This window comes from Suricata suricatta, chromosome 1, assembly GCF_006229205.1.
Source record: "Suricata suricatta isolate VVHF042 chromosome 1, meerkat_22Aug2017_6uvM2_HiC, whole genome shotgun sequence".
NCBI lineage: Eukaryota > Metazoa > Chordata > Mammalia > Carnivora > Herpestidae > Suricata > Suricata suricatta.
Genome location: NC_043700.1, coordinates 161,874,260 through 161,884,520, shown reverse-complemented (window position 1 = coordinate 161,884,520; position 10,261 = coordinate 161,874,260). Strand labels below are relative to the sequence as shown.

At 45.4% G+C, this 10,261-nt stretch overlaps 1 protein-coding gene across 7 annotated transcripts in view; it reads right to left on the bottom strand.

Annotated features, from left to right (window-relative positions):
• RBM47 (RNA binding motif protein 47) overlaps window positions 1–10,261 on the bottom strand; it is a 145,431-nt gene that overhangs the window by 89,359 nt on the left and 45,811 nt on the right. For 6 of the 7 annotated variants that reach the window (XM_029946764.1, XM_029946844.1, XM_029946852.1 and 3 more), the window contains one exon: window positions 167–258. The exons of the other annotated variant lie outside the window; for it this stretch is intronic. The gene's annotated coding sequence lies outside the window, so the exon portion shown is untranslated. The remainder of the gene's footprint in view (window positions 1–166; window positions 259–10,261) is intronic. 7 annotated transcript variants of the gene reach the window in all.

Sequence of the window (10,261 nt, the reverse complement as noted above, 5' to 3'; positions counted from 1 at the left end):
GGTAGTGTAAGGTAGGGGCCCTCTCTGGTTCCTATTTGTTTTCTTGTAGCACCTAGCAGTGTCCCTGGCATGCCATCAAGGCCCATCTTCCAGGAGGGAAAGAGAAGAAAATGACACTGAATTTATACTCGGTCTGCAACAGCTCCGTAATAACAGATGAACTTACTTTATAACAACAGCTCACGCTTGCCGGTGCCTTTCGTTCTCAGCACTTTACATCTGTCTTCTCGCTGAATCCTCCCGAAACAGAAGCCTCACCTGGAAGGGAGATACCACACCTCTGAAAACTAAGCACTTTTTAGAAGTCACTTAGCAACCAAACCTAGGCTCGCCAGACTCTGATGAGACTCTGCAGACTTCCTTTATTCTGATATGTCTGGGTATCGACATGCTTTGCTGAAGGAACCGAGATGTGTCTGATTACACGACGTTGCCCTCGCCCAGACCCAGCTAGCAGTATTAAGCAACGTAGAGTACACGCAACATACTACCTTTCTAAAATCTGAAATAGTCCCGATTCCAAAAACACATCTGACCCAGTGGATTTCAGGTGAAGATGGTTCAGACTTATACTCGCTCAGAGTAGCGAGCTGTCCACGGCCACAGAGGCAGGCAGTGGCAAAGCCGGACTCCAACCCAGGCAGTCCCTGCTTGCGGCCACCATATCATCTTCTCTCTAATCGGTGATGTCAGTGCAACTGAAAAGTAATCATTAACTCAACTATGTCCAGATATTGCTCCAGGAAATAGGTTTTGGTGAGGCGAATGGCTAGGGTGAGCGGGTGACATCACCCATGACGTCTGACTTGGACTAGCGAGGACCTCAGCTAATGAGGGCTCGGGGACAGTAACCAGAGCACAGTGGGCGTCTCAGGAAGTCATGGCCACATTCAGGAAGACAGTATTGAAAACCTTTGGCCATCAAAACTTGCCCCTTTCCGAAAGCCTGCCCCGGAGCTTCTGAGAAATGCTGAGGTTGACCTGCTAGAAGTAGGGGGGGGGGTGATTTTCCCACACTTTTATATAAAACTACTCTGTGAAGTGGGAGGGGAGAGCTGTGGGTGGGGTGTGAGCAGGACAAGATGTAAGGAGATGGGGTGTGTGTTCGTGCGCGCCTGAAAACATATGCTCATTACAAACTGACTTTACCCTGAAGCCCACAATGCAAAACAAGTATAAATTCTGTTTCGGCTTTTATTACTCCCTACCAAACTAAATATTTATGGAAATAAAAGATGCTCCTTCATTTGGGGCCAGGGCCGTTCTTACTTGAGTACTTGAGGTACTCCAATCTTCAGATCTCAGTTCAAATGCTGCTTCCTCTGGGGAGCCTTTCCTGACACTCCCGATTGGATCCATCTCCCCCCGCCCAATTCCCTGTGACATCTTGGTGTTAAGCTGTCCCTCGCAGCCCGTGATCTGTACATAAATACTGGTGGGTTTATTTGTTCACCGTCTGACTGTCCCCCACCAGACTGTGATCTCCATGAGGGGACCCTTGCCTGTTTGCTCACTTCTGTATCCCTAGCAGGCAGCACAGCACCTGACACATCGCTGTAGCTCAATAAATATTTGTTGAATGAATGAATGAGTCTTGAATTTCACAACAGACAACCAGGAGTTGGCCAGCACTTCAGCTGCAGACAACACCAGCCTACTCTCACCACTGGACTGTGAATGTCTTAGTGCCTGGGCAAATCTGTTTGGCAATTTATCATACACTGCCCTGTGACATGTTCTCTCCATGGTTTTGAGCTGTTACCTCACTTTTTTATTCTTATTGAACTCTTAAACCCTTAAAAGGTTACACGGAAGCTCCAGAGCGCAACAGAAAGTCAAGTGAGACTAAGTGAACACTGGAGACCTTATCTAAAAAATCTTTTTTTAAATGTTTTTATTTCTTTTTGAGAGAGAGAACTAATAGGGGAGCAACAGAGAGAGTAGGAAAGAGAGAATCCCAAGCAGGTTCCACACTGTTAGCACAGAGCCCAATGAGGGGCTTGAACCCATAAGCTGTGAGATCATGACCTGAGCTGAAATCAAGTCGGACACTTAACTGACTGAGCCACCCAAGTGCCCCTAAAATAACTTTTTTAATGAGTCAAGAGTGCCCAGGAAGAAAGACTGAGCTGTTTAGGTATAAAATACAGCTTCTAACTTCGCTCATGAAAGGGACCAACACAAGGGCAGAGAAAATCTTAATTCAGCAAAGTTAATTTAGTTTCATGAAACATCTCCTCTGCCATCCTTCGGGTCCCACCCAAACTGGGAAGGCTCTTGGTGGCGCAAAAGTTGGATTTTTGTTGTTTTGCTAAGTCAGGCCCTTCATTCCTGGGTCGAAAGAACACTTGTTCCTGATTTCTCAATTCCTCATTCCTGCTAGTGGCACAAATGAATAGATAACTCAGTGTTCCTTCCGCTGACCCTTGAACAATGTGGGGGTTAGAGATGCTGACCCCCCCCACACACAGTCAAAAATCCATTGACTCCCCCCAAACTTGACTACTAACAGCATACTGTTGACCTGAAACTCACCAATGCCGCTGACTGTTTAGTCAATAACATATTCTGTGTGCTATATATGTTATATACTATAGTCTTACCATAAAGTAGGCTAGAGAAAAGGTTAAGACAATCATAAGGAAGAGAAAACAGACTTAGCGTACTGTACTGTTTTACGGGGAAACTTAATGTACAGGTGGGCCTATGCAGTTCCAACCGTGTTGTTCAAGTCTCCTGTATTCCAGCCATACTTTTTACTTTTGATGTGTACTTTTTTTCTGGTCAAAAATATGACAGATGTTAGGTGGATTAGCAAGTAGGTCTGTGAATCATTCACCCACAGCCAAGGACTCACTTTTCCACAGGACCCTGTTCTCGTTTTCTGCCCCGACTCTCCTAGAACCACACCGGTTACGATCCAGACCAGTCAGGTGAAACAGTGTTGTCAAAACATAGCCAACCACTCAGGATTTTCAGAGTTGCCAGGAATTTCCTAACACGGCCAGGGTGACTGACAGTGAAAGGTTTCACCAACAACCTCTGCAGAATCTGAATCGCCTCCATGAAAAGTGCAGAACCCCCTTAAATGGGTCAAGTGGGGACCGTCAGACTTAAAAATGAAAGGGCATGGACGCTGTGCCCTGTGGCGGTCTCCACTTTTCCCCGGCACATGCGTTCCAAAGGCACAAGATCTTGCACGGCCCAGCCCTTTCTTCCCACCCTCACAGGACCCACAGAGCTCAGAGTCTTCTTGCTGGGTTGAGCTTTTAAATCGAATCGGAGCTCACAATAGGGCCAATTCCTCAGGTAGAAGACACACAGGCCCTGTCTCTTCCAGCTCCCAGTACAGCCTGGGGGTGGCCCCGCCCCCCAGCCTGCAGCCAGGTAACTCAAGTTGGAATATATTCTGTGCATTGTATCGCTCTATGTGCTCTCTGCTGACTACCACAACAAATCAAAAGTTGGTACAGTTCCCTTTTCTTTATTTGCCATATTTTTTACACCTGCTATGTGTTGGATGCTGCATTAAAATAGACTATGTGTCTGGTTTTAATCCAACAAACAAGCAAGGCAGGAACTGTTAGGCCCACTTTTGGTGAAGGAAACTGAGACTAAGATTGTTTGTTTTAAAAAAGGCTTCTCAAGGACATCCAGATGGCCTACAGGCACATGAAACGATGCTCAACATCACTCATCATCAGGGAAACACAAATCAAAACCACACTGAGATACCACCTCACGCCAATCAGAGTGGCTCAAATGAACAAATCAAGAGACTATAGATGCTGGCGAGGGTGTGGAGAGACGGGCATCCTCCTACACTGTTGGTGGGAATGTAAACTGATGCAGCCACTCTGGAAAACAGTGTGGGGGTTCCTCAAAAAACTATCCACAGAACTCCCTCATGACCCAGCAAGAGCACTGCTAGGGATTTACTCAGGGGATACAGAAGTGCTGATGCATAGGGGCACATGTACCCAAATGTTCATAGCAGCAATGTCAACAATAGCCAAAACATGGAAAGAGCCTAAAACTCCATCACCTGATGAGTGGATCAAGAAGATGTGGTGTATATATATACAATGGAGTATTACATGTCAATGAGAAAGAATGAAATATGGCCATTTGTAGGAAAGTGGATGGACCTTGAGAGTGTCATGCTAAGTGAACTAAGTCAGGCAGAGAAGGGCAGATACCATGTTTGCACTCATAGGTCTAACAGGAAAACAGGAGAAACCTAATGGAGGACCAGGGGGAGGGAAAGAGGGAAAGAGAGTTGGGGAGAAAGTGGGATGCAAAACTTGAGAGACTATTGAATACTGAAGATGAACTGAGGGTTGAAGGGGAAGGGAGGCGGAAAGAGGTGGTGGTGATGGAGGAGGGCACTTATGGGGAAGAGCACTGGGTGTGGTATGGAAACCAATTTGACAATAAACTATTCTAAAAAAAATTAAAATTAAAGTATTTAAAAAAAAGGAAAAAAGGCTTCTCAGAGGTAGGCTGAGCCTTAAAGCTTGGTCATTCTGGCATTATTTCATTATCTTAAAATGAGAGATCCTTCCAGTAGGAGATCAGAAATCTCTGTCATCCATCCATCCATTCATTCATCCATCCAGTCGGTAACATTTATTAGAGGTTCACAATGCACGATCCACTCAATAACTTGAAACCTGTTTCTTCCACTCTACCATACACCAAACTTTACATTTTAACGTGTCTCAAATAGCCCATGTGTATAGTTACTCACTTTACAAGCTATTATTAGGGTGTCAGGGTGACAGTCGGTTAAGTGTCCAACTCTTGATCTCGGCTCAGATCATGATCTCACAGTTTGTTAAGTTCAAGCTCCACAACGGGCTCTGAGCTGACAGTGTGAAGCCTGCTTGGGATTCTGTCTCTCCCTCTCTCTGCCCCTCCCCAGTCTGTGCATGCATGCTCTCTCTCTCTCTCAAAATAAATAAATAAACTTAAAAAGATTTTTTTAAATTATTAAATCCTTTTCATGTTTTATAATCTGTACACACAGATTACAATGCAGAGAACAAGCCCCCAAGAGACAATCTTCAAAATCTACCAGATTTAAAGACGTGCAAAGTCAACTAGAAAGAGACTACATAGTCTGCCAGACTCCACAACTGTAAGATGAACACAATTAAAGAAAAACTGTGACTCTCAGAGGGAGGGGTGGTCCTCTTTTGGAAGCCCAGGAAAATGCTGGGCAGGTAAAAGGTGACAGTGCCCACTGGTGCCCAGATCAGCAGAGGAACTTTTAACGTGACTGGACCTCAGAAGGATCCCAACCCCCATGATAACAGCAGCCAACTGTGAAATAGCCTGAGATTGCACCAGATCAAGGAGGAAGGTGCCATTAAATTTTAGATCCCTCTCCTCCAGCTCTAATTCCATGCTCTCCTGAACATGATCTGCCTCTCCCTGAACACCTCAGGTTGAGAGAACATGTTCATTTCCCAAAAGTAACCTTATTTTCATTAGACAACACATACTGATGAAGCCCTGCTACAAGCCGTTGCTGGATGCTCACCGGATCTTCTGCCCCAGGGCCTTAGGCTGGGAGAGCTTCTCATCCCCACGGTACCCCTCACAGCTCCCTCTCCTGAAATGTGGGGGGCCACTGCCCTGCCACAGTGTTTCTCTAGCTTGCCCATCGCCTGAAAAACTTGTCCAAATCAGATTCCTGGGGTTGCTTTGGACCTCCTGCATCAGCCTCACCAAAGGAAGGATCTGGAAATCTGTTTTAACCAGTGTTCTAAGAATTCTACTCATTGGGCAAGTTTGTTGACCACTGTTTTTTGGTAATTCATTTAGCCTATTGGGAGCGTGGGCCAGTAAGAGGCAATATATTCAAAGCAATGTGATATACTGGAGATACAGAGTTTTAAAAAAATGTCTTGAGAAATAATAGTACAACAGCTTTTATTATAACCAATGCCCCTTTTCTTCATTCCTTCACCCCAAATCCTAGCAGGTGTAATCCCAGCCTACATCCTGTCCTGCTCCACGTGACACAATATTCAGATTGGCTAATGTCAGGTAGCCCGAGCCAACGGTAATGTTCCGAATGCAAACATGACTCTTAGACCATGGCTTTAAGCACATGAACTCTCAATATTTTCAACAGCCAGGATGGCCCTTTCCAGGCCAGAGCCTACAGAGTTCACGTGTGCACAATACAGTACTCCTTACAATTTGGTGATTAACGTACACACACATATAAATCACCAACAAAACACCTCCTTTCTACTTATGATTACTCCCTAGAAACTAATACTGGTTTCACTGCTGTTTTTTTCCATATGGAACAGTATTGGCTCGATACACAAGACTGCTCAGAAGCAGTATTATTTATAGACCAGACAACATCAATGAAGAATTCACTACAAGGAGTGTGAGTCATATTCAGTGGGTGGGAATGTCCAAATGCCATATTCCAAAGAAGGTGAAGTTCAATGTTAAGGCAGCATAAGCAGGCAGTTTAAAATTATCCAGGAAATGGGTCCATGTGTTGTGTTAGATTGTTATTCTTTAGCCCTTCCTAAAATCAAAAGTCCATTTTAATGTGATTGCTGGCCTGAGCAGTTCACCACTCGATGAGGCTGACTCCAAATAAATCCGTTTGCTTCATAAACATTTAAGCACTCACAAGCATTTAAACAATGAACACTCTGATGATCTGTGGTGCTTTCCTTTTTTTTTTTTTTTAAATGACTGAAAGGCTGGAACAGCCATAAAATGTTGTCTCAACATTGTGGCTTGCTGTAAGTATTCCGCAGAATCTCCAGAGGCCAAATTCTTAGAATCATGCCATCTTAAACCAGTAAAATACCTCAGATATCTACTAGATCTAGATAAGAAAACTGAGATTAAGGCAGGTCACTTGCCCAAAGTCGTATGGCCAGTCGGTGCTCAGCTGGGCACAGAACTGAGGCACTCTCCCGCTGCATGACGGGACTCAGAGAAGGTGGCGTCCGGCAGCACCCCGGGGGGAGTCACCCACATACTAACCTTCCACGTGGTCCACTCTTTGGACTTGCTTAATCCAGAGAGGTAATAAACACTCCTCCCAGTGTGGCTTTGTTACCAAGGCTACTTGAGGGTTTTTTTCCTTCTTAAAAAAAAGTATTACGTTTTAATTTTAATTCCAGTATAGTTAGCATACAGTGTTATATTAGTTTCATGTGTACAACACAGTGATTCAACAATTCCATACAACACCTAGTGCTCATCACAAGTGCCCACCTTAACCCCCCTCATCTATTTCACCCACCCCACCACCAGCTCCCCTCTGGTAACCATCAGAATGTTCTCTATAGTTTCTGGGGCACCTGGGTGGCTCAGTCGGTTAAGCATCCGACTTCGGCTCAGGTCATGATCTCATGGCACGTGGGTTTGAGCCACGCATCAGGCTCTGTGCTGACAGCTCAGAGCCTGGAGCCTGTCTTCAGATTCTGTGTCTCCCTCTCTCTCTGACCCTCCCCTGCTCATGCTGTCTCTCTCCCTCTCTAAAATAAATAAAAACAGTAAAAAAAATAAGATAAAATAAAAAGAATGTTCTCTGTAGTGAAGAGTCTGTTTCCGGGGCACCTGGGTGGCTCAGTCAGTTAAGCATCCGGCTTTGGCTCAGGTCATGATCTCACAGTTCGTGGGTTCAGGCCCTGCGTCAGGGTCTGTGCTGACAGCTCAGAACCTGGAGCCTGTTTCGAATTCTGTGTCTCCCTCTCTCTCTTTGCCCCTCCCCTGCTCGTGCTCTCTCTCTGTCTCTCAAAAATAAATTTAAAAAACATTAAAAAAAAAGTCTGTTTCTTGGTTTGCCTCTCTCTCTTTTTTTCTTTTGTGCATTTGTTTTGTTTCTTAAATTCCACATACGAGTGAAATCATATGGTACTTGTCTTTCTGTGACCGACATGTATTGCTTAGTGTTATGCTCTCTAGCTCCACCCCAAGGCTACTTCTTAAAATTAAAACAAAAGAGGGATGGCACTGCAGGGGCATGTCCCCCATGCACATCCTCCGGGAGGGCACGTTTACCACTGGAGCTACCTGACGAACTGGGAAGCTATGAAAAAGACAAGGTAAGGAGGTCGCTCCCTTCTACGGACCACAGCAAGACCACACCTCTCACACTGCAGTTACGAGCGACCATCTGACTGAGCTCGAGCCAGTGGATGCAGAGGAAAGGATGCACACCATGGTGCCCGCCCCTACAATCTACCACACCCTCTCTTCTAGGCTCCTTCCTGGTCTGGCCGACTGGGAGAGCAGTGCCCAAGCCACTCTGGACATCGCCATGCTGGAAAACACAAAGCCACTCTCAGTCTGAATCCCCAAATGAGTCCATGGAGGTGAGCCACCTTGGCAACCTGCACACACACCATGACTGCGAGAAATGTATTTCTATTGAGTGAGCTACCGACATTTGGGGTCTGTATGCTACTGCTACCTAGACCAGCCTAACGAGTATTCAGGGAGTCTCAGGAGATTAGGGAAAGTGTGGCTTTAAAGGAGGAGAAATAAACAGCACAGGTAACACGTCTATGAGTTTATCAACCTCAAAACAACAGGAAGGAATCAACAGTATTTGGGGAAGAGTAAAACATACCATACTTAGTTTCCTTCTAGAATACAAGAAAAATCTCTACCTTGCTTTTTAGAAAAGTCTGCTCATAAGTTGCTTTTTGAAACACAGAATGCCTTTTCCAAAGAAAGAATGTCAGGAATGATGTTCAAAAGCCCTACTAAAAAATCTTTTTTGCCCAGGTGCAAAATGGAAAATTATTCTAGAAGTTAACACCCAGCTTGTGGGCCTCTGAGATTTGAGGATCCTCAGCAGGAGAGAGGGTTTGGAAGGGGCAAAAGAGCTTCTAAGCAAGGGCCCCAGGGGCCAGATGCCTAGAAGGGCAGGCCCTGGCATGGGTGGCTTGGGTAGGTCGGGCACTGGGAGTTGAGACTGGCCAGGGGCTGGAAAGACTTCCTCTAGCAACCTCAGTCTCGGTGAGAACGCGAAGTCCATTTGTCCACAGATGCAACATTCCTCATTCTGTACTTTGTCAAAGGAGGCAATGAATTCAGCTAAGCCTCTAGAACATTTCTGATTTGATACCAAATGGCAGTTTCATTAATGAGCTGTGAAGTTATTTTCTCATTCATCCTGAGCTGCCCCTGTGATGCTAAGCAGTACTCAGCATGATACTTGATACTACATGGTAGTGTGGTTCGGAGCAGGAGTACCTCACGGGCACTGACACACATCCACCAGCCAGGTTGGGGCTGGAGCAGGACCCTTGATGCCCCTGCTAGAGCAGGCATTAACCTTTTACTTGCCGGCTTATGGGCAGGTCCAGGTTGGTGGAGGGGTGGGGGCGGTGGGGGAAGGTCACACAGGAGGCTTGGAAGAGTAGCTATCCAAGAAGAGGTACAGAGAGGGTGCCTGGGTGGCTCCGCCGGCTAAGCGCCCAACTTCAGCTCAGGTCACGATCTCACAGTTTCAGATCTTTGCAAGGTTAAGTATCTAGCCCAAGTTCACAAAGCTAGAGGATACCCAGTCAGGACTTCAGGCCAGTTCAGTAAGACATCACATTAGGCCGTCTTAAGCCCTGCGCTCTACTGTCTCAGACTCCAAGGCTATAAAAGCGTATCAAGTATGCTTGTTGGGTAACACATAAAACTGAACAGCACAGCAAAGACATCTGAAGAACGGACTGCAATCCAGTGTCTGACAAAATCAAAGAAATGCAGGCTAGCCCAACAGAATTAAGATAAAAGTCAGAGATTTTGGTTGTCTAACATGACTCAGTATGGGGCAAGATGAGAGAGGCACAAAAATAAAAGCTCATGCTAAAGACTCAAGAGGCCACAAGTCTAATATCATAATATCAATTACAAAGTTAGCATGCTTTATAAATAAGGCAATCTAAAGTGATTTATATATTAAACCAGAGCTTAACACTGAATTCTGTTCTAACCTCAAAGGACAGTTTTAAAGTCCCCAAATGAATAAAATACCAAGAAAGCCACCACCATTTTTTTCTCTTTTTTTTTTTTTAATTTTCTTTTAAATTTTTTTATTTATTTTTGAGAGACAAAGAAAGACAGCATGAGCAGATGAAGGTCAGAGAGAGAGGGAGACACAGAATCAGAGGCAGGCTCCAGGCTCTGAGCTAGCTGTCAGCACAGAGCCTGAGGCGGGGCTCAAACCCACGAACCGTGAGATCATGACCTGAGCCGAAGCCGGAAGCCAGAC